Genomic DNA, 25,740 nt, shown 5'->3' with positions numbered 1-25,740 from the left:
CTCAGGCCTCTCCAGAAATACGTTGCATAATTTTACAGGTCAAAGTATAATTTACCTTTCATAAAACCACCTGGACCCTGCATGAAGCTTTTCTAAATGTAGATGCTGGCCGAGTTTTCCAAATTCAGCTCGTCCCACCTTCTTTCATTTGGCCCTTATGCGTCTAACTGTCCAATTCATATGTTTGTCCAAATGAGTTTTAAATGTTGTAGCTGTACTGGCATCTACCACTCTTCCTCTGACAGCTCATTCCATACCCAACCAACCACTGTGGAAAAAAAGTTGCCCCTGCGTTCCTTTTAAATCTTTCCTCTTTCACCTTTAACCTATGCCTTCTATGGCTGAACTCCCCCATGCCGTTGGAAAGATCTTGGCTATTCACCCTATCCATGTATTTCATGATTTTACCACCCAACCTCCCACACTCCATCTGATACTAACTTCAAGAACAAGCATTTAAAGATAAGCACTGCAAATTTGAAACAATATTAAACATGACAGGTAAACAATACTCAGCCCAAACTTCGTATGGTGATTTGTTTTTCTCCATAGTACAACACTAAGGCAACATGAAATGCTTACTAGTGCCAATAAGACGTGAAGCACCTTGATTCCTTTGTCTAACAGGGGCGATGATCTCGACAGTGAAAACGTATCTATGGCCAGATCTAGATAATGCCACATAGTCAGCATTCTCCCTCCTGGCCTTCCTACGTCTGGTTGTGTCTTCTTTATCCTGCACTCAATAGAGAGAACCCCTTTCCCCCCATTCACATCTTAATTTAAACACATTTTACGTCATCCACTCGTTCACCTGTGCTAAAAGCCCGTTTATCTTTACCACACCCTCTTTTCCCTGTCACCCAATCTCCACATCTGACAAGGGATTAAGAATCCCATTTTCAAATTCTTTTCAGTAGTGAAGAAGTGTCACATTTGGCTTAAAATGCTAACGCTTTTTCTCTGTCTCTGCAGATGCTGACAGACCTGCTGAGTTTCTCCAGAATGAATAGGCACAGAACAAAATTTCAACTAAACAAATAATTATGGATGCTGCAAATAAAAATACAAAAATTGTTTGAGAAACCGGGAGCTTTGTAAAGGGTCACTTAACCTGAAAGTTTAACTCTGCATTCACTCCAGAAGATGCTGCAATATTTTCAGTAGTTTCTTCAGCAATTTCTATTTTTGGAAAATTTCCAAAGAAAGAGGTCAAAGGTGCTCAAACATCCTGTCCAGCATGGCGTGCCATACACTGGGAACTGAACAATAATGCATGACCCTTACTCCCCCATTCAAATCCCCTTGAAATGAAGGTGAATAAACCATTTATCTGCCTACTTGCTTTCTACTCCTGCAATATTACTTTCACTGACTGGTGTACAGGGAGATACAGATCATTTTCAATGTTACAGCTCCTCACTTGCTGGGTCTATATACTCTGGTCAGCGGTCCTATGTCATTCTAATTATTGACTTCTGACTTCAGAATTCACTGCCAGACATGGACTCGGAGGGCTGCGCAGAAATAAAACAAAAATGCAGCTAAAGTTTCTTTATAGATCAACATTTTTCAACCACTCCCTTTGCAAATGATAGGCTTCCATTCTATTGTTCCCATCAAAGTGCACAACATCTCATCTCTCCCATTGCTCTCCATCGACCACGTATTTGCCCAGTCTCTCCACTTGTCTCAATCACCTTGTAGTTTTTTTTGCATCCTCCTCATCCACTAGCAAGCCGATATCGTTTAGTACTGTCGGCAGACTTGGGAATATTGCATTTGAGCCCCTCAATCAAAGACATGATGTGTATTGAGAATATCTGGATGTCAAATCTCGATTCTTGTTATATTCTCTAAGCCTTCCATTAACAAAAAGCATGGTTTTATTCTTACTCACTGTTTTCTGCCAGCTCTCCCATTCTAAAATAATGACCATATATTAGCCCCAGTCCCACAGAATTTGAATTTGCACAAAAGACTAGGGGCTTTATCAAAAATCTTGCTGAGATTCCAATCGTATTGCATTGATATCTTCTCCCTAATTTTGCTAAAAGCCACTTTCCCAAATATAATTCCCCTTTGTGGGCGGCACGGTGGCACAGTGGTTAGCACTGCTGCCTCACAGCGCCTGAAGACCCGGGTTCAATTCCCGACTCAGGCGACTGACTGTGTGGAGTTTGCACGTTCTCCCCGTGTCTGCGTGGGTTTCCTCCGGGTGCTCCGGTTTCCTCCCACAGTCCAAAGATGTGCGGGTCAGGTGAATTGGCCATGCTAAATTGCCCGTAGTGTTAGGTAAGGGGTAATGTAGGGGTATGGGTGGGTTTCGCTTCGGCGGGTCGGTGTGGACTTGTTGGGCCGAAGGGCCTGTTTCCACACTGTAAGTCTAATCTAATCTAAAAAAATAAATCTCTGTTGACTTTGTCTATGCCCATTAATTTCAGTCCAATATTTTTCTCGAAAATTGTTTAGTTGCTAATTTAGTTGCTATTCCCTTTTTTTCACCAGATTAAAGTTCTCTAGTATTTCTAGGAAGTTTTCTTTGTTTTTATTTTCTTCTGTGAAGGCATATCTGAATATTTATATCCATAGTTCTGCTATTTCCCTGTCCTCAATTATCTGGTATCAGACTGTAAGAAAACTGAAACTTTTTCTCTTAATTTTGACTTTGACATATTTTCGGAACATATTACAAGTTCACTCTTAGATACTTCGATAGATATTCTTCAGAAACCCATCAATTCCTATCTTAAGCCACTCAGTGATGACCTCCCACATCCATACAATAACAGAAGCACAGTTTCTGTTCCATCAGAAGTACAAAACGGTCTACATTAGGCCCACTTTCCAACACAAGACCCATAGCTATGAATCTAATGGCATATCTAATGCACAACTGAGTATTTTCTAAAGGTTTTGAGGTTACCATGACAACGTCCCTCTCAAGAAGTGCAATCCGGACCCCAACACACTCTGGGTGAAAAACAGTCCTCCAATCCTCACTAAAACTCAAATCCTTCACTTTAAAAGTGGGGCCATTTGACTAAAAGGAACAGCTACTGTCTATCCACCCTGTCCGTGTCCCTCATAATCTTATCCTTCTGATTCATGGACCCCTCAGCCTTCTCTGCCCCAACGTAAACAACCCGAGCTTATCTAGCCTCTCTCCATAGCTGATATGCTGCATCACAGGGAACATCCTGGTGAATCTCCTCTGCACCCCATCCATTGCAATCACATCCTTCCTGTAATGTGGCTCCCATAACGAGCTTTCGAAGCGTTGCTTCTTCACCAGATCATTGTGCGCTTTGATGAAATGCCTCAAAAGCTAGTGTCGCTGACTAAACCTTTTGGACTATAACCTGGTGCTATGCAATTTTTAGCTTTGTCCACCCCAGTCCAACACCAACACCTCCGAATCAGAATTAATAAGAGACACAGCACTGTTCCCTGTGGTACACCATTAGACATGAGCCTCCAATCACACAAACAACCTTCTTCCACCACCCTCTGTCTCCTAACACTAAAGTTGATTTGGATGCAACTTGGCAAGTCACTAATGAGACCTACCTGTTCCCTGGTTATTCTGTTCCGCTGGACACACTTAGAGAATATCAGGAGATTCTCCCTAATCTTGCCTGCCAGTAGGTTTCCATGCCCCTGTGTTAGTCAGTCTCCTCGAAGTGATGAATTTCCTCCTTATTGCAGCCTTAACTGGCCTGTCCCAGATCCTGCCATTATTTGCCTTCAGTGTGGAGTAGGCAGCGAGGGAAGTGTTCTGTTAATTTCCAAATTGTCATATGTTTTGTGAATTTTCTCAATTTCACTGTGACCCACCTCTCATTCTTTGAAACACTAGAGAACACAGACCGAGTTTCCTCATCAGGCAATCTCACCATCTGAGGGATTAATCTGGAGAATTTCCATTGCACTTCCTCTGTAATCAGTATATTCTTTCTGGGATTCGGTCACCAAAACTGTACACAATACTCCGGGTACAGTCCCACCAACACGCTGTGAAACTGCTTCAACATGTCTTTACATCAAAGCAAAACTTTAACTTTCCACTGACATATATTCCTCCAAATTCCCTTCACATTCATTGCATTTATGAACTCATTGAGTTCGTATAGAAACCATTCCGAAAATCCAGTGTATACGACTTCTACTGGTTCCCCATTATGTGTGCTGTAAGAAACAACTTCAAACAATTCTGAAGTTTATCAAGTATGATTTCTCTATCAGAAATGCATGCTGATTCTCTCCATTGTTGCTAATTTCCATATATCAAAAGTGTCATCCTGTGTAATAGATTCTATAAGTTTCCCTATAGATGTCAAGTTTGTTCGTCTGCAGTTCTTTACACTATGTCTGTTTCCCTTTGTGGCTGTTTGGATCCCTTCCATTTATCGATAGTGCTTGGATCGCGTTTATCCACAATAGTTTCCGGTCTCTGCTGAATATACAGGAAAATAAAACAAAGTCATCGACAGTGCAATTAACACAACTATTGGTGATTTATGTCTGACATTTTGATAGGAAGTACATCTGTTTCGTCAGACCTAGCAATGCTCAATCCAGCTCCATGTTCAAGTACTACCTTGTTACTGATACGAATTGACTCTATGTTTTTAGCTGCAGAAGTCCGATATGATCACTTGGTATTACTGGGGGATTTTCTGGATCTTCCTCCATGATGACAGATGTAAGGTAACTGGTTCTTTTCTTGACCATTTCCCTGTTCTCCACTATGATCGCTCCTCTCCCGATTACAAATTTCCACATTTGACCTTGCTTTTATTTTGTTTCCTTTGAAATATAGATCATAGACGGATGCAGTCGTTGTGTTCCTTATCAGTTTCATGGCCTTCCTTTCCGGATCGTTAATTTCTGAGAATTCTCAGCTTTCCAGAATATCTGGAATTCTTCTAAAGGTACTTCCTATGATTAATATATTTTATAATTTGTTATGTTAACCATCACTGAGTCACTTTCTCACGCATCGTGTTTGTACCTGAAATAAATATACATATTTTTCAGACTTTGCAATATTTCTGAAAACTCCTGGTCCTGACCAGATACACTCAGGAACACTGCAGGAGGACAGGTGGACAGAGAAGAAATTGCCTCTTTTCAATCATTGCTGGCCAACGAGTGAGGTCCTGGACGACTGGAGGATAGCGTATGCTGAGCCCATATTCAAAAAAGGCTACAATGATAAACCTGGGAACTAAAGACCAGTAAACCTAAAATCTAAAGTCTAGAGACTTTAGAAGATTCAGAGAGATTGGATATACCTGCGTTTGGAAATACAGGGGGTGATTTGGAGTAATTTAGAATTGTTCTGGAAAAGCACAGCAGGTCAGGCAGCATCCGAGGAGCAGGAAAATCGATGCTTTGGCCAAAGTCCTTCATCAAATTCAGCACGGCTTTGTGCATGGGAGATCGTGACTTGTAAATGTGTTGGAGTTCTTTGATGAAGTGAACAGCAACGTTGAGGAGGTCTGGGTGGTATACGTAGTCTATATGGATTTCAGTAAGGCCTTCAGTAAGGTTCCACATGATACGCTGTTTTGGAAGATTAGATCACGTAGAATTGAGGGGGAGCTGGCAACTTAGGTACAAATTGGCTTGATGGTAGGAGGCAGAGTAATACTGGAAGAATGCTCGTCAGACTGGAGGCCTGTGACAAGTGGAATGCCTCAGGGGTTGGTGCTGGGACCACTGCATATTACGTATAACTATGATTTTGATGAGAATGTACAGACATGGCTTGTAAGTTTGAAGACCACACTAAAACAGGCGGCATCATGGAGAGTGAGGAAGGTTATCATAAATTTCAGAAATTACAGCAGTACTTTGATCAGCTGGGGAAGTCGGCTGAGAATTTGCAAATGGATTTTAATATTGAGCAGTGCAAGTTCTTGCATTTTAGATAGTCAAATCAAGGTTGGAATTTCATGATGAATGGGTGGGACCTAAGGGGTGTATTGGAACAGAGGGACCTTGGGATTCAGCTGGAAGTTGATTCAAAGGTGGACAGTGCAGTGAAGAAAGCTTTTGGCACAGTGGCCTTAATCAGTGTATATCACTGAGTATCAAAATTAATGAGTTACGTTGCAGTTATACAGGATGTTGCTGAGGCCATATTGGTAACGTTACGTTCAGTTTTATTCACTTTGCTATAGGAAGGGTGCTATTAAACTGTAAAGAATGCAGAAAAAAATTATAAGAATATTGCCCAAGGACTCAATGGACTGGGGAGAGGTTGGACAAACTAGGACTTTTTACTTAGGTGTGTGTGAGACTGAGGGAGGATCATATTGAAGTCAGTAAGATCATGGCAGGCATGGATAGAGTGAATGTGCCCAGTTTTTTTCCCCCAGGGTTAGGAAATCACAAACTAGAGAGAATCATTTTAAGGTCAGATGGGAAAGAATACAAAGGAACCTGAGGAACAATCTTTTTACACACGGGGCTGGTACGCAAATGGAATGAGCTGCCAGGGGAAGTGGTTGAGGCGGTTACATTAACAACCTTTAAAAAGCATTTGGATAAATACGTGGATAGGAAAGGATTAGAAGGAAACTGGGCAATGGCAGGGAAATGGGATTAGTGTGGATGGAAATTTTGGTCGGAATACATAGTTTGGGCTGAAGGGCCTGTCTCCGTGCTGTCGGACTCTATGACTCTAACAACCATTGCTTGTCTCCCACTGAATGTTATATTGTATTTTCCCAATTCACTGGAACTATCTTGACCCTTTAGCCTTCAGGCTTCCATGATGTTAAACTAGAAAGTTCAAGCATTCTATATTGTACGCAGATGCCGTATAAAGTGTGTGTGTGTGTATTTATATTTCTATATATATATAGAAATATAAATAGCTGTGTGTCTGTCTGTGTGTATTAGTGTGCGCGCGTCTGTATGTGTGTCTGTGCCTCTGTGTGTGTGTGTGTGTGTGTATTTATATTTCTATATATATATAAATATATATATATATATATATAGAAATATAAATACACACACGCACACACACACACACACACACAGAGGCACAGACACACATACAGACGCGCGCACACTAATACACACAGACAGACACACAGCGGAACAGAAACTAGTGTCATTAAGATGCAAATCGATATGCTTCGGATTTGTAAGGGGATCAAGGATTCTAGGGAGAAGGCAGAAGAATGAGGTTGAGGTACATATAAGAAATTAATTAACGGAATTTTAGACTCGATGGGCCGAATGGCCTCATATTGCTCCATGCTTTAATGTTCTTGTGGTGTTGTGCTATCAGGTATTCTCTTTCTGAGACAGCAGCAGAGGCTGGGTTTGATACATATTTGATTGGAAAGGGTCAGTGGGAATTTGGGAGAGGTTTGAAGTCCAGAATGCTTTCTGGTTATTCCTAATTATTGTGTCCTTACGTCTGAAAAGAAGTGGTGATTTGATGTTAGGTTAACACGGTTTAAAATAATGGGTCCCACAATGAAATAAGGACGTCACTTTAACTTTAGTGTTGTGCTTTCCGTGGTGTCCTCATTCTCAGGGAGCAGTGAAAACTCAGTTATTGAAGATATTCAACGCTGAGCTTGACTGATCTTTGCTGGACAGAAGAGTCAATGTTTATTGGGAACAGACAGGAGAAGGACAATTGGATTAGTTATGAGCATTCTGAATGGTGCAGCCAAAAGGCCAACTGCTGCCCCTACCCCATGCGCTGTGCCATCAATCCATCCTCGAGGCTGTTACAGAGATGTACTACTGCCCCTACCCCACGTTTTGTTCCTTCAATTCACCCCTCAAGGTTATCACAGAGATATACTGCAGCGCCTATCCCATGTGTTGTTCTCTCAATCATCCCAAGGCTCTTACAGAGATATTCTGCTGCCCCTTCCCAATGTGTTGTTCCCTAATCCAGCCCTCGAAGCTGTTGCAGAGATATACTGCTGCACCTATCCCATGTGTTCTCGCTGAATTCACATTTCGATGCTGTTACAAGGTAGGGGACCTCCCCTTTCAATCAGGCAGGATCGTTATAATGAAATGGTAGAAGACCATTCTTCCACTCAAAGGAGTTACACAGGAATAGAGAATGAAGTAACTCAGCTCGTTGAGTACATTACTCAGCCCAGAAGGAGACCATTCAAGCCACCTTAGGTGCTACGCAGGAACGGGGAAGCTGTCGCTAATGGGAAATAGAGAGTCGAGATAAATGTTTATTTTCAGGCTACAAAGCTGTAACTTGTGTATTGCTGTAGTGATCACTGTGGGATCATCAATGACAAATAATCTATATCAAAGATCTGGAGGAAGTAAACTGAATGGTGTGAAGCTAAATTCGCGCATCACCACGATAATCATTCAATATGTCATCAAATGGAGGTACTGAGTCTGAAATGTGATACAGACAAGGAAGGTTAGTGAGCATTACTTCAGCAGAAAGAACATAAGGTAAGTTGTATATTGTGGCAGGAAGGAAAAAACAATGGCGAGCAATTTAAATGGAGAGAGATTGCAGAACTCTGTGATACAGGTCGTTGCCATGTTCCTGGGACATGATTCATATGAAGTCAGTCTGCAGATGCAGTAAATGATTTGGAAAGTAAGTGGAATGGTGCTGTTATTAACAAAGGGTATCAGGTTTAATGAGGAATGTTTTACTGCATCCGAATGGGGCATTGCTGAGACTACATCGGATACACTGTGTGCAGTTTTGATCTCCTAAACGTAAAAAAAATATTTCTTTCAGAAGATTTTCATTGATGTTTCCCTTCACACATTCCTGGAAGGAAGGCCTTTTGTTATGGGGATTATCAGTTTTGATCTGAGATGAGAAATCTTCATGAACCATACATGACTTTCTGAAAGTTGTTTTAACTGGATGCATGTTTCCTCTTGATAAGGAGTTTAAGTCTAGAGAATAATTTTAAGAATAAGATGCATTGATATCAACACACGTATTATATTTGTATTATATTTACAAATTACACAGACGCATAAAAACATGTCATCAGATGATAAAGCAGGGACTTTTGTTTCTAATGAAAGGCACTGTGGACAACAACAGCGATGACGCACCTTTATATCGCCCATTATCATCCGTTCCAGAGAATGGTCCAGGAGAGCACACATGGCCCAGTTTGATGTTCAGTTGACATTATTGTATGGTTCAACACAACGAGGGAGAAAACTGTTCCCTGCCTGAGAAGAAGCAGCTGATTGATCCCTCTCTCTTACTTTGTCCACAGGTAGCAAAATGTGAGACCATAAAATCCCTGAGTTATCTTCACCTCTTGTGAATGATTCCTGGTGAGGTCTCATTGGAATCTCTCCACTGCTGGAAGCAAAGGGAGTTCAGCCAAATCCAACTGTTCCACATATAAATCCCATTACCAGCAGCTTATGTGAGCAGAATAATATCAAAGGCAAAAAACATTTGGGACACTCTTTCTTTTACCATTTGTTGTGAGTTCAACTTCCTGCATCTCACATTTTTCTCAAAAAATGACCCAGTGTGAGTCCTATACAATTGGTCATAACACTAAACTGGCTACATTTAAAATTTGTTGTAGCCAGTGGAGGAGTGGGACTGGAAAAGGACACAGTGACCCTCCAGCATTTGTTGGGACACAAATGAAAAATACTTATTGGACTGTTCAAGTGGGAATTCCCTTTACCAAACGTTTGTGGTGCCTGGATGTTGGCATTTTTTTTCAAAGCTGCATTCAAGCATTTGACAGACACGTGCATGTAGGAAAATTATATGCAGACAGAAAAGTGCTACTGAAACCACAATCAGAGCAGCTACGATCTTAGTGCCTGGTGGAGCAGTGACAACGTGTCTAATGACCCAATCCTGCTCCTCAGTCCTATGTTCCTATGTTCAATTCAGGCCCTCAAACTCCTGCACTGTTGTTGATGGGGGCATCTTGCTCCAAATACCTGGTCCACAGTAACACAGGATCTCATTCATTCCCTTCAGGTTGTCACACATAGTTTGGTGTGGGTTGGAAAATGTTACTTCAAAACCCCGGCTGGGTTCGAAAGACAACTCTGGTCGCTTTACAGAGTGTCTCATCTCTGCAACTTGGGCTTCATTTGTTGCTCATGGTATAGACCCAGATTCACTGTGAATTCAGTCCCCGGACCTCACGAAGTGATGTCTCATAAAGTACTTTGCTCTCTCTGATTGGAACATTTAATAACAGAACGTGCAGGAAAATTATGAAAATTAACTCTGTAATTACAGAATATGAGAACATAAGGAACAGGATCAGGTAGTTTGGATAATCAAAACATTGTATCCGATCATGGCCGATCTACTGTTTGTATTAACTCATATTTAATGTCCAATTCTTCACGCTCCCTCAGCTCTCTGACAGGTCAAAACTCCATCTACCACCTTTTTAAATACTTTCAGTGATGTAGCTCCCCTAGCTCTCGAGACAGGATAATTTCTGACATTCACTACCCTCTGTGAGAGGAAAACATTCCCCACACAGACACCGTCACCTATTGATATGAACAAGAGGGGAACATAGGGGCTCGGCAAAGAGTGAATAGCTTTGATATCAAGGCAGTATTTCACTGCGAATGTCATCGGAAACGCCATATTACCTGAGCTTAATGGGAATCAGGTGTCCCCTCCCCACTGGCTGGGGCCTTTCAGAGCATAAAGGATGATGCCTGTGGGTGGGGGCCGAAAATCTTCTCAGTGCCGGGACATCTCTTCAGGAGATCCTCAGGGTAACTTCCTCAGCACAAACATCTTTAGCCGCTTCATCAAAGTCTTTCCTCATCATAAGCCCGGAGGTGGGGATGGTCCCTGAGGGTTACACAATGTTCAGAACATTTTGTCTCCCATCAGCTCCTGATGCCGGACAGCATTCAGGCCTGTGCTGTTAAAGTGTCGGTCACATTCATATAACAGTGCCGTCAGACACAGTTAAAAGAGGAGCTCATTCAACATCTCAAGCTGGTTACATATAGAAATGTGGAAGCCATTCAGCCCATCAAAACTACTGAACAAGGAGAGGGACAGCCCATTTAATATTCCAGCTTGTTCCACAGGAAGAGAAGGGGTCTGGTCAGTACATCGAACTGTTAAACAGGATCAGGTAGGGTCCAATCAACCTGTTGAACCTGTTCCACGGGACCTGGAGGAAGCCATTCAGCCCCACGACAAACAAATAGAGCAGAGACTGCACTCATGGATGACTCTACGAGGTTCCTCATGGGTCAATTGCCGGTGGAACGTCTGCTACTTTAACGTGGTTTGCTGGCAGTGAGGAGGGAAACCATATTTTTTGTATCAACTCTCAAAGAGGCATCTTCCATCTCTGAGTAGACAGACCCATGTTCTCCATGGAGGTCAGAAGATGATGGGAATAGTTAACTGCTTTAGAATGAAGGCATTGTGGCTGCTGTCAGGATTTTGGATAATGTGTTGTTCTGTGTAGGATCACACATCAAATGCATTATATTCAAAGTCTGACTCTCTCTCTCTCTCTCTCTCTCTCTATCGATATAGGGAGTGGGCGTTGGGTGAGGAGAATATCCTCAGAGGCTCTTGTAATCCGAGTAAAAACAAGCCATGGATTTTATCACCGTATCAATGTCTGTTTAGAACATCATGAGAGACTGTCCATTCCCCTTAAGATTCAATGCAATCATCTTTCATTCTCTCACTGCGCTAAAGATTAATCTTCATTCAGCCCTCATTTAACCACCATCCCAGGGATTAGTCTCGTGAAAAACCTTTGCACTCTCTCTGTGGTAGGACGATTATTTCTTATAAGGGAAAGAAAATCTGTCCACAATTTCCCAAGACTGCCTCAACAACACTCTCAGGGTTGATCACAATAATTCCTGTTCCTCACTGAGACATCTCCGTTTCTTTCCTGTGGCGTAAAAAGCCTTTCCTTCTCGCTACACTGCGACTGACGTGGAAATTAAAAGCTCCTTACATCTATATGTGAGCATCAACAAAGCCAACACCAGAGATGCTTCAGGAGATGAACATCACACTCAGGGAAAGACTAAGAAAGAATGCACTTGAAATAAGGAATGGTCACCCACCTGAATGGAATTGAGCTGTAGAAATATGGTAAACAGGCAGAGGAAGGAAGTTATCTTTCCTTTTGTTCTTCCCTCTTCGGTCAGGCCAGCATGTTATGCCTATCTTGAACTGAGTGGCTGGTTCAGCTGTTCCACAGGACAGTAAAGAGTAAAATACATTGTCGTGGGTTTACAGTCACACAGAGAGCTGATCAGGGAAGGTTGACTCATTGCCGTTTCTAAAGGACATGACACAAGCATATGGGCTTTTTATACTTAATGATGATGGATTCACTTCAATGCCGCCAATTTCCTTCATATTAACAGATTATCATTCTGTGGCTCTAGACCATGAGTCAATGACTTTACACCATGCATTATCTTCCCGTCAGACAATTTCTGTGCATAGAACAAGTTAAACGTTTCAAGTGCAATTTTTTTGTGATGGACATGCGGTTAGAAAGGGCTTGAAACAGATGAATACGGATTTAGCAGAGGCTCAAATGAAGGATTACTCAGAAGGTGCACTGTGGCTGAGGAGGAGATGGGGGATATCATAATGGTGGTATTGGACAGAATTAGTGAGTGGGGAGGATACGGAGATATCGATCTGTGCAGGGCTGGAAGGATTATGGAGTTTTCGAGTTTCTCCTCGCATATTTGTGAGTCATTTGAAACTAGTAATTTGCTCCTTATAATTTCTAAGGAATGGAATTTCTGATTGGAGCTGAAAACAATGACTTCCACTTTTCCTAATTTTAATAATATGAACAACAGTTCAGTTTAACCTGCTTTAATAGACAATTAGAATAACTTACCAGGAACACCAACTATAGCGAGGATGGGATAGTAACCAGCTTGAATAACAATCAGTACATCATGGATCCTCCATACTAATGATGTCGAAGGTTGGTGAAGCCAGTAAAGACTAGTGGATAAACTCCTGTCCATTGTTGGATCGTTCCAGTCTAAATTATCAGATTCTGATCTCTCATCCCTGTCTCTCTGGAGCTGCTGATCCCTGTTAGTACTGTCGGCGATGCTCCCACTCATACTATGGGATAGCACATTGAACTGAATCCTTAATTAATAAAAGAGGCAAGCCCTCCAGTGACACAATTAGGATCCATGGAGACTGACATTAATCACAGTCACTGAACAAATAGCTCCAGCCAACGCCTGTCAATTCAATACCGTTTTATTACAATTAAAAATAACGATTAACATTTACACAGTCTGGATTGGATATGCGAGGCTGACTGACGGAACGAATGTAGATTAGTTGTGTAATCATTCAGTCTGCATTGGATATGGAAGTAATGCCAGAGGTTTATCAGAACACCAACATGCTTCTCTGCTTATAAATGGAAACATAGACCCTGTAACTACTGCTGAGGCATGAAAATATCTGTAAGAGATTGAGAGAACTTTTATAGGCCATGATCTGGAGAGAAAATGTACCAAAGACAGCATGCGGTTTTAACAGACAGACAACATTGATATATTAGCAGACAATTGTACCTAAGAGACAATGGGGACTCCAGATGTTGGAGAATTCAGAGTAGGTAAAGCATGATAGTGGAGAAGGCACAATATGTCAGGCAGCATCCGAGGAGCAAGAGAGTCAAGGTTTCAGGCAGGACCCTTCTTAAGAACTGCGAAGGGGCAAAGAAGCTGAGAGATAAATGTGTGTTTTGGGTGGGGGGGTGGGGAGGCTGCGGAAAGGTTGGTATAGGCGAGCGAAGCTAGGAGATGATAGTGATAGGTCAGTGGGGAGTTGGAGCGGATCGGTGGGAAGGAAGATGGACAGGTAGGTTCCCACAAACGGGCGGATCCGAGTTGGAGGGTTGGGTCCGGGATCTGGGATCTGGGATCTGGATCGGCGAGGGGAGTTTTGCAAATTAGTGAATTCAATGTTCATGCCGTGTGTTTGTCGGATCCCGAGGCAGAAGATGAGATGTTCCTGGCGATATCCTGGTATATCTCATCTGAATCCTCTTCAGCTGAATAATCTCCTTCCAATAACAGAAGTGCACACAGTACTGCAGGAGAGACTTAATTAATGTCCTGCACAATCTCAGCATGACTTCTCAACTTCTAACCGCAAAAGTCTGAGCAAAGAAGTAACCTGCAACACCTTGTCTATAAGTGCCACAAACCTCTGTGAATTTGATCTGCACCTGTGGGTCCCTCTTTTCTCCAACACTACCAACGGACTACTATTAATTGTATAAGCCCCCCACGCTCGCTTTTTATTTTACCAAAATGCAATACCTCGCATTTATCCAAGTTAAACTCGAACTGCCACACCTCAAACCAATGAGTGATATTATTTGCCCCTCACCCTCCTGCTTCAGGTTTAAAAAGACCCTCCACCTCTCCAGAAAGCCTACAAACACAGGTCTTGAGTTTCCCAAACACCAAGAACTTGATTTGCTTTGCGCAAGCAGAGGGGGGAGAGGGTAAGGAGAGGCTGGAAAGTCAACCGATGTCTTGTATCACTGAATAATTTCAGGAAGAGGGAAGCCACATGTGAGAGGTTGGAAATCGTAGCCAGAGTTTTTTTTTACCAGAAATTGAGCTCTTTCCTCATCTCTGGTGTTCAGTATTGATATCCATTCGAGATCCCTCGTAGTGCAGAGTGTTTCTGCAAGATTCCTTACCCTAATATTGCCGATTACAGATAATAGTCATTTAAGCTGGAAATCATAGCCAAGCAATTAAAGGAGTTCATTGTTCACCTCGATGACAGAGCACATGCACTCATCATCCTATAGTTGCGGCTAATATCTTTTATTTGTTTAACAATGAGAACTGTTGCCTGTATTTTTCAGTAATGTTAATCAGAATTTAATAAATCCATGTAGAGCTGAAAACTGACACTTAAAATATGATTCAAATTCTGGGCATGGTTTAAGTCTTGTGTAGCGGGTAGCACCTCTGCCTCTGGGTCAGAGCTCTGGATTCGATTACCTTCCATGAACTTGTGGTAGTGTCACTCTCTGTGTCAGAGCATGTTCAAAGAAAGCTGATGAACAAACACACATAAGAATCATGTTGCAGCTTTAGGGGCTATTGTTGAGTGGTGGTAATGCTCCAACCTCTGAGCCTAAAAGTTCACATCCCACAGAGATGTTTCATTATATGTCTGAGCACGTGGATTAAAATGATTTTTGAAATGTGACTTGATGGAGTGACCTGAAGAAGGGCTTATGCCCGAAACGTCGATTTTCCTGCTCCTTTGATGCTGCCTGACCTGCTGCGCTTTTCCAACAACATATTTTTAAGCTTGATGGAGCTCATGCAAGGACTGCACAAAACACTAAATAGGACAAACAGGGAGACAGCTAACGATCTGCATCCATGAACACCAACTAGCCACGAAATGACACAACCAGCTATCCTTAGTAACCACAAACGCAGATGACAAGCAATATGAGTTCAACTGGGAGAACACTACTATTATCGGACAAGCCAAACAGAGAACAGCCATGGAATTCCTAGAGGCATAGCACTCATCCATAGATTATATCAACAAACACATTGACTTGATCCCAATATACTGGCCACTGCAGCGGACAGCTGGAACTGACAACCGGAAGCGGCAGAGACAAACCACTATAAATGCCGGAGGAAACATCACAGAAGCGCTTCACAGGAGGCTTCCAAGCACTGAGGATGTCAGCTGGACAGGGAATGAAACGTCTGCAACATAAATTCCCAGCTTGGCGAACATAACCACAACAGATATAAACAGAATCACAGACAAACCACCTTGCACCACCACGTAGTCTCCTGCCAGTAAACAGTTGTACACGGAAACATCCACACACAACCCTACACCACCAAGTTGTATCCTGCAATTGATCAGATATATAGAGAAACACACATACAATCCCCCTCTACCACTCGGTCTACTGCCATTATACAGAAATAGACAGCAATGGACACACACAACCCTCTAACAACACGCTGTCTCCTGCAATTCAACTGATATGTAAATAAAACATACATGCAGACAACCATCCATCGCCACCCTGTTTCCGACCATTAAACAGGGATACACAGAAACACATACACAAACCTGCACCAATACCTATCCCCTGTTATTATACAGTTATAGACAGAAACACAAGCAAACAACCTTCCACCACCACCTTGTCTCCTGCTATTAAACAGATATACACTGAAACACACACACCCAACTCTCCATCAGCACGCTGTCTCCTAAAATTAAATAGATATACACGGAAACACACGTACAACCCTCCACCAAAATCCTGTTTCCTGCCATTAATCAGCTATACACTGAAACACACAACACAACGCTCCACCACCACGTTGTCTTCCACTATTAAACAGTTATACACTGAAACACACACACACACGCACGCACACACACACAACCCTCCATTAACACCCTGCCTACGGTCAATAAAGAGATATACGCAGAAACGCACACAAAACTTTAAACCAGCTCCCTGTCTCCTGCCATGAAAGAAATGTAACAGAAACTCAAAAATAAACACTCCATGACCACCGTGTCTCCTGTGATTAAACAGAAATACACGGAAAAACACACATGCACACAAACACACACGCACACACAACCCTTGACACCCAATTTGTTTCCTGCAATTAAACAGATAGACACAGAAACATACACACACAACCCTCCACCATACACACCCTGCCTCCCACCATTAAACGTGGATATGCAGAAACACATACATAGCAAACTGCACCAATACCTGTCTCCTGTTATTAAACTGATATAGACAGAAACACAAGCACACAACCTTCCACCACCACCCTGTCTCCTGCCATTAAACAGATATATGCAGAAACACGCACACACACAACCCTCCATCAGCACGCTGTCACCTTCCATTAAACAGATATACATAGAAACACACACACACAACCCTCAACCACACCCTGTTTCCTGCAATTGATCAGCTATACACTAAAACACACAACACAACCCTCCACCAACAAGCTGTCACTCGCTATTACGCAGATGTACACAGAAACACACACACAACACTCCAAGAATACCCTGCCACCTGTCAACAAAGAGATGTGCACAGAAACACACACAAAACTAAACCACCTCCGTCTCCTTCCATTAAACAGATATACACAGAAGCACGCACACACAAGCCTCCACGAACATCCTCTCTGATGCCATTACACAGATATACACAGAAACACAGACACAGACACACACACTCACGCCCACCATCACACACTCTCCAGCGATTAAGCAGGTATAAATAGAAACACACACACACATCTCGACACCATCATGCTGACCCCTGCCATTAAACACACATACACAGAAACACACCCACAACACTCCACCACCACATTGCTTTCTGCCATTAAGCAGATATACACAGGAACGCACACACACGCACGCACAACCCTTGACACCCAATTTGTTTCCTCTCATTAAGCAAACATACACAGAAACACACACACAACCCTCCACGACCACCCTGTCTCTTACATTTAAACAGATACAGACAGAAATACACACACAAAACCCCAGCACTACCCTGTATCAGGCCATGAAACTGTTATATAAAGAAACACACACTCACCATTCTCCACCACCACGCTGTCTCCTGCTTTTAAACAGAAATCTACAGAAACATACAGAAAACCCTCCAGCACCACTTTGTCTCCTGTCATTAAACAGATATACACAGGAACACAAAAACACACAACCCTCCATCACCACCCTGTCTCCTACGATTAAACAGTTTTACACAGAAACACACACACCATGCTCCACCACTACCCTGTCCCCTGTCATTAAACAGATATGCACGGAAACACACACACACACCCAACTGTCCATCACCAATCTGTGTCCTTCAATTAAACAGATATACACAGAAACGCACATATATTCCCTCCACCACCACCCTGTCTCCTGCCATTAAACAGATATATGCAGATACAGACACACACCACCCTCCACCAAAACCCCGTTTCCTGCCATTAATCAGCTATACACTGAAACACACAACACAACCCTACAGCACCACGTTGCCTCCCGCTATTAAGCAGCTATACACAGAAACAAACACACACACACACACACACACACACACACACACACACACACACACACACACACACACACACACACACACACACACACACACACACCTCCACTAACACCCTGCCTACAGTCAATAAAGAGATATACACAGAAACACACACAAAACTCTAAACCACCTTCCTGTCTCCTGCCATGAAACAAATATAACAGAAACTCAAACACAAAACACTTCATGACCACCTTGTCTCCTGTGATTATGCAGATATACACAGAAACACACACACACACAATCATCCACGACCACACTGTCTCCTGCCATTAAACAGATATAAACAGAAACACACACATGCAATCCACCACGAACATTATGTCTCCTACCCATAAACAGATGTCCACAGCAACACATGCACAAATCCTTCCACCACCACCCTGTCTCCTGCAATTAAACATATATACACAGAAACACATACCATCCTCCTCCACCACCCTGTCTTCTGCAAATAAACAGATATAGACAGAAACATGCACGCATATCTTCAGATCCACCCTGTCTTAAGCCATTAAACAGTTATACACAGAAACGCACACACAATCCTTCCACGCTCACTATGTCTCCTGCAACTAAACAGATACATACAGAAATACACACACAAAACTCCAGCACCACCCTGTCTCCGACCATTAAACAGTTATACGCAGAAACACACGCTCACCATCCTCCACCACCACCCTGATTCCTGTCATTAAACAGATATACACAGGAACACAAACACACACAACCCTCCATCACCATCCTGTCTCCTACGATGAAACAGATATACACAGAAGCATGCGCACACCGCCCTCCACCACCGCCCTGTCCCCTGTCATTAAACAGATATGCACTGAAGCACACACACACCCAACCTTCCATCACCAACCGATCTCCTGCAATTAAACAGATATACACAGAAACACGCACATACTCCCTCCACCATCACCATGTTTCCTGCCATTAAACGGATATAGACAGAAACACAGACCCATACATCGCTCTACCACCACCTTGTCTCCTGCCATTAAACAGACATACACAGAAACACACACACAAACCTCCATCACCATCCTGTCTCCTGCCATTGAGCAGATATACACAGAAATGCACACACAATCCGCGACCGCCAACCTGCCTCCTGTCATTAAATAGATATACACAGAAACAAACACACACAAACTGTCTAACACCACCCTGGCTCCTGTCATTAAACAGATATACACAGAAACATGAATAGAAACTTTCACGTACACCCTGTCTACTGCCCTTAAACAGATATTCACAGAAACGCTCATACATACACAACCCTCCACTACCACCCTGTTTCCTGCCAGTAAGCACATAGACACAGAAACATAGACACTCTACATTCCACCACCACACTGTCTCTTGCCATTAAATAAATATACGCAGAAACACACACACACAAACCACCCTCCTTCACCACTGTATCCTGCAATTAAACTGATACATACAGAAACATATGCACATATTTCCAGCACCACCGTCTCCTGTCATTAAACAATTATACACAGAAACACATACACACGGCCTTCCTCCACCACCCTGTCTCCAGCCTTTAAATAGATGTATACAGAAACACATGCACACAACACTCCACGAACACCCTGTCTCCTGCCATTAAACAGGTACACACAGAAATGCACACACAATCCTCCATCACCACCCTGTCCCCTACAATTAAACAGATATACTCAGAAACACGCACACGCCACCCTCCACCACCGTTCTGTCCCCTGTCATTAAACAGATATGCACTGAAACACAAACACACACAACTCTCCATCACCAACCAATCTCCTGCAATTAAACAGATATACACAGAAACACGCACATACTTCCTCCACCACCACCTTGTCTCCTGCCATTAAACAGACATACACAGAAACACACACACAACCCTCCATCGCTGCATTGTTTTCTGCCATTAAACAGATATACACAGAAACACACACAACCCTTGAACAGCAATTTGTTTCCTATCATATAGCAATGAAACAGATATTTACAGAAACATACAGATAACCCTCCATCACCATCTGGTCTCCTGTCATTAAACAGATATACACAGAAACACGCACACCCATTCCTCCAACACCATACTGTCTCCTGAAATTAAACATACATACACATAAACACACACACACACACACATACACACAAACACACACACACACCCATCCCAACCTCCCCCACCACCCTGTCTCCTGCCATTAAACAGATATACATAGAAATACACACACAACCGCACACCACCACATTGTTTTCTGCCATTAAGCAGATATATACAGATATATACGCACAACCATCATTCGCCGCCATGTCTCCTACCATGAAACAGATGTACTCAGACACAAACACATACCAGCCTCCACCACCAATCTGTCTCCTGCAATTCAGCAGATATACACAGAAACACACAGACACGACACTACATCACCAAGTTGTTTTCTGCCATTGATTATATGTACACAGAAACACACACACAACACTCCACTACCACCCTGCAATTCAACAGATATATACAGAAACACACACACATACTCAACCCTCCACTACCACGCTGTCACCCGCCATTAAACCGATGTATGCAGAAGCACACACACACACAACCCTCCACCACCAACTTATTCCATGCCATTAACACACAAACACACATACTACACTACACCACCAGCCTGTCTCCTGCCTTTAAACAGACATGCACAGAAACACACTCACACAACCCTCCACCACAACCCTGTCTCCTGCCATTAAACAGATATACGTAGAAATACACAAACACACAACTGTTAACAACCACATTGTTTTCTGCCATTAAACAGATATACACAGAAACCACAAACAGACACAAACCCACAGACCACCATCCTGTTGCCTGCCATTAAGCAGATATACACAGACACACACGCACAACTCTCAACCGCCACCATGTCTCCTGCCATGAATCGGATATAATCAGAAACAAACACATACCACCGTCCAACACCACCCTGTCTCCTGCAATTAAACAGGTATATACAGAAACACACACAAACCTCCACCACTACAATTAAACAGATATACATAGAAACACAAACACACCACCCTCGACCACCACCCTATCTTCTGCCAATAAACAGATACACACAGAAACACACATACAACCTTCCACGAACACCCTGCCTACTGACCTTAAACAGATGTACACAGAAACACACATACATACACAACCCTCCACCACCACCCTGTCTCCTGCTAGTAAGCACACAGACACAAACCCCCAGACCAACATCCTGTTGCCTGCCATTAAGCAGATATACACAGACACACACGCACAACTCTCAACCGCCACCATGTCTCCTGCCATGAATCGGATATAATCAGAAACAAACACATACCACCCTCCAACACCACCCTGTCTCCTGCAATTAAACAGGTATATACAGAAACACACACAAACCTCCACCACTACAATTAAACAGATATACACAGAAACACAAACACACCACCCTCGACCACCACCCTATCTTCTGCCAATAAACAGATACACACAGAAACACACATACAACCTTCCACGAACACCCTGCCTACTGACCTTAAACAGATATACACAGAAACACACATACATAGACACTCTACCCTCCAACACCACCCTGTCTCCTGCGATTGAATAGAAATACGCAGAAACACACACACACAACCCTCGAGCCCTTAAATAGATATACACAGAAACACACACGCACACAACCCACCACAACCAACCTGCCTCCCGACATTATACAGATAGACACAGAAACCAATTCACAACCCTCCACCACCACCACCCTGTCTCCTGCCATTAAACAGATATACACACAAACACACACACACACATTCCTCGACCACCACCCTGTTTCTTTCCGTTAATCAGATATACACAGAAACACACGCACAACCATCCACAACCACTCTGTCTCCAGCCCTTAAACAGACATACACAGAAACATACACACACAACCCGGCACGACCACCCTGTCTTCTGCCATTTAACAGATATACACAGAAACTCACGCACAACCCTCCACCACCGCCCTGTTTCCTGCAATTAATCGAATATACACAGAAACACACAGGCACACAACCCTCCACCACCGCCAGTCTGTCTCCTGTCATTAAACAGATTTATACAGAAAAACACACTCAACCCTGCACCACCATCCTATCACCTACCATTAAACAGACATACACAGGAAATAAAACACACACATAGACACTCCCCCCCCCCCACCAACACTCTGCCTCCTGGCATTAAACAGATATACACAGAAACTCACATACAACACACGCACAAGCCTACACAACACCCCATGAACACCCTGCCTCCTGCCATTGGACAGACATACACAAAAACACGCACACACACCAAACTGTCTCGTGCCATTAACCACATATACATACAAACAGTCACACACACACACCCACTCACTCACTAAAACCTCCTTGACCACCCTGTCTCCTGTCATAAAACAGTTATACACTGAAATACACACTCGCAACCTTCCACGAAATTTACAACTGGGGGAACGGCAGTTATGAAGCAATTCGGCAAGATTTAGGAAGCATAGGATGGGGAAGGAACATGCAGGGGATGGGCATATTAGGAATGTGGATCCACCACCAACTTCATTGTGTGTATTGCCCACAGGCTGCAGGGTTCGTGGAGCATGGCGACTAGAGTCTGAAAACTAAACTTACCAAATGGAATTCCGAGACAGGTCTTTCCCGGGTGAGGGTGGAGTCTTTGGTATTGTTCCAGAGGAACTCCTGTGGGGAAAACTCGCTTGTCCCCAGCCGAAATCATCCGAGGTCGAGCTGTCCTCTCGCCTTGGGATGATGCTTTCACCCCTATTCCTTTCGAACACATGACTGACAATATGTCCTTCTGTGTTCTTTATTTGACCAAAGTTTTGGGAGATCCTCACTCTAATGTCTGTGCTGCTCCCCTCCATCAACAATACCCCAAATGTTGTATATCTCAACTCTTTTATTCTCATCATGATTTGAACAAGCTGCAGCCTCCAATCTCAATGGCAAGGGCCCTTCCATGTTTTCCTCACCAGCCTGACTGCTGTTAAGGTCGCCGGGCATTCCGCCTGGGTTCACTTTCATCATTCCAACGTCATTAGATGAGCCCCTTCCGGGGTTGGGTGGGGGGTGGGGTGGATTGTGGTGGTGGTGATGATGGAGATGGAGACGATGGGGAACTGGAAGACGAACCAGAATCAGTTGGTAACAAACCAGACTACTATGATATAGCTGCATGTTTCGAATCATAATACTTCTTCTGTTTTACATACCCTAATCCTTTATGCAGAACGGCCATTATGGTGAAGGCCGAACTTACCCTGTTATGTGGAATCGTTGTCGCTGACATTAGTGCTGCAGAGGGGGCTGTTTGCTGGTGTGATCCTGAGCAACCAGAAACTGTGTACCATTTAAAGATGTCCTTACGTACCCGAGAAACTGATTCCTTCGATGCATGGAATGTTACCAAGAATGAAGGCCGCAATGGTCAACTGCATCAAGAAAATCAGACAGTTCATTTACAGAACAAGTCGCAATTGTCTTTTCCCTGTCAAGGTGTTTTGTGGCAGTTTAATTTCAGTTGTCCTTTCGGTGTTCCTGGTAAGCGTCGCCTCTACTCAGAGAGGCCTAAATCGGCACGTCGCAAAAGAGAAAGGGGGAGATGTCGTCCATCACTAACAATTTGTTTTTGCAAAGTCATCATAAAATATTCAGTCAGCATGAAGTGGTCTGTTACACCCTCACATCAGGAAAGGGCTCTTTGACCCCTTTCCCCCTCCTGAATCCCAACTACAGAGTATGGAATACCTGTTAGGCATTCATCGGATATAATCTTTCCTTTGATTATTACTTATCCCCACCTGCTAGCCTGTGGACTTCATATAATAAGTCCGGGGAAGCCTATCCAATTTGTTACAACTGTACAGGATGGGGATGCACTTAAGTGAATGTGACGATGTTTATTCCATGTGCCTTGGTCCAATGTACCAACTGCTACTGCTTCCTTGTGGTGCCTCGCATCTCATGCATATACGTACTGGAGGAGTGTGTCTCTGTTATTGTGGATATTCAGCTTTTTGTGGTGTTTAATGGCACACACCTTACTAATGAGACCCCTAATGGAACGTCCATCTTCTCAATTGTGCGATGGAAGGAACCAGTCTGCGACAATAATCACATCTCTTCCTGAAAGTCCCACCACTTTTTATTGAACAGCTTACACCCTAAGAGCCCAGTGCAAAAATATTTTGCAGCTATGGACAACCCATATTTTCAGGGTAGTCACAAAGACAGGCCTGCTTCATATTGGGAAGCTCCCTCCATTATCTAAACTAAACCCGGATATTATTTTTGTCAGCCAAGACAATGCGACTGTCTTCATTGTTCTTAAGGAAATAGGTAATCCCTGTACTGTAGCTGTAGGCGCAGTTTTCATAACTACTGTTCCCTGCCCAACTACCTGGGAATGGGGCTGGGATTTCCCGACTAAACGTCCACTTTGACCTGTATACTGCGTGCATTGGAAGGGTGGTATGGCTTTGGGTAACAGTAAAGCCCAGTTTCTGGCTTACACATTTATCAGTACCTTTTCCTGAAGAGGATCTGCAGGAATTATTAGCCATCAAAATTGAAACTATCTTATTTGTGGCCTAACCCACTTGGGCAAGGAGACCACTTGGACTTAACAGGAGGTAAGGACATGCTCTTAGAATTAGGTTTATCTCCTCAGCAAAACCGGTATTCCCTCGACTACCTACACGGCAAAGAGGGTCGGACTTGTTCCATAGTAAATGGCAAGTGTATGATGGGGATTACTGACCTCATAGAGAACATTTCCAAACAGGTAGGTAACATCTGCACCTTCGACAACCAAATGATAGAAGCCACAACATGGTGAGATTATGTGGGCTGCTCTATCCACGACTGTCCCCGAGAGCAATACGGTGTGGGATGGTATAGCCCAGAGTGTTCACTTGACGGTGACATGGTGTGGGCTGTTGTAGCCCGGAGTGTCTCCCTGACAGTGACATGGCGTGAGCTGATGTAAGCCGGAGTGTCACTGTGTCACTGACTTAAATGGAATGTCATTGAACATGGGATCGAGCGATCGAGCATTGGAACTGGCCCTTTGGCCCAAACTGGTACGTGCTGACCATGCTGCCCACTCAACTAATTCCAATTGCCCACATTTGAACAATATCGCTCTCAACCGTTCCCATCAATGTATCAATTCATTTTTACTTGTTGATATTGTACCTGCCACAACCACTTTTTATGACAGCCCATTCCATTTCAAAAACATTCTGTGCATAATGAAGTTGCCCCTCAGGTCCTTCTTAAATCTTTCCCCTCTCATCTTAAAACTGTGCCCTGTAGTTTTCAGTCCGTAATCTTTGGGAAAATGACTCTACACAGTCATCCTATCTATGGCCCGCATGATATTATGCATCTCCATAAAAACACCCCCTCATTCTCCTACATTCCAAGGGATGATATC

Source organism: Hemiscyllium ocellatum, chromosome 20, assembly GCF_020745735.1.
Source record: "Hemiscyllium ocellatum isolate sHemOce1 chromosome 20, sHemOce1.pat.X.cur, whole genome shotgun sequence".
Lineage (NCBI taxonomy): Eukaryota > Metazoa > Chordata > Chondrichthyes > Orectolobiformes > Hemiscylliidae > Hemiscyllium > Hemiscyllium ocellatum.
Note: the sequence above shows the minus strand (reverse complement) of the source record.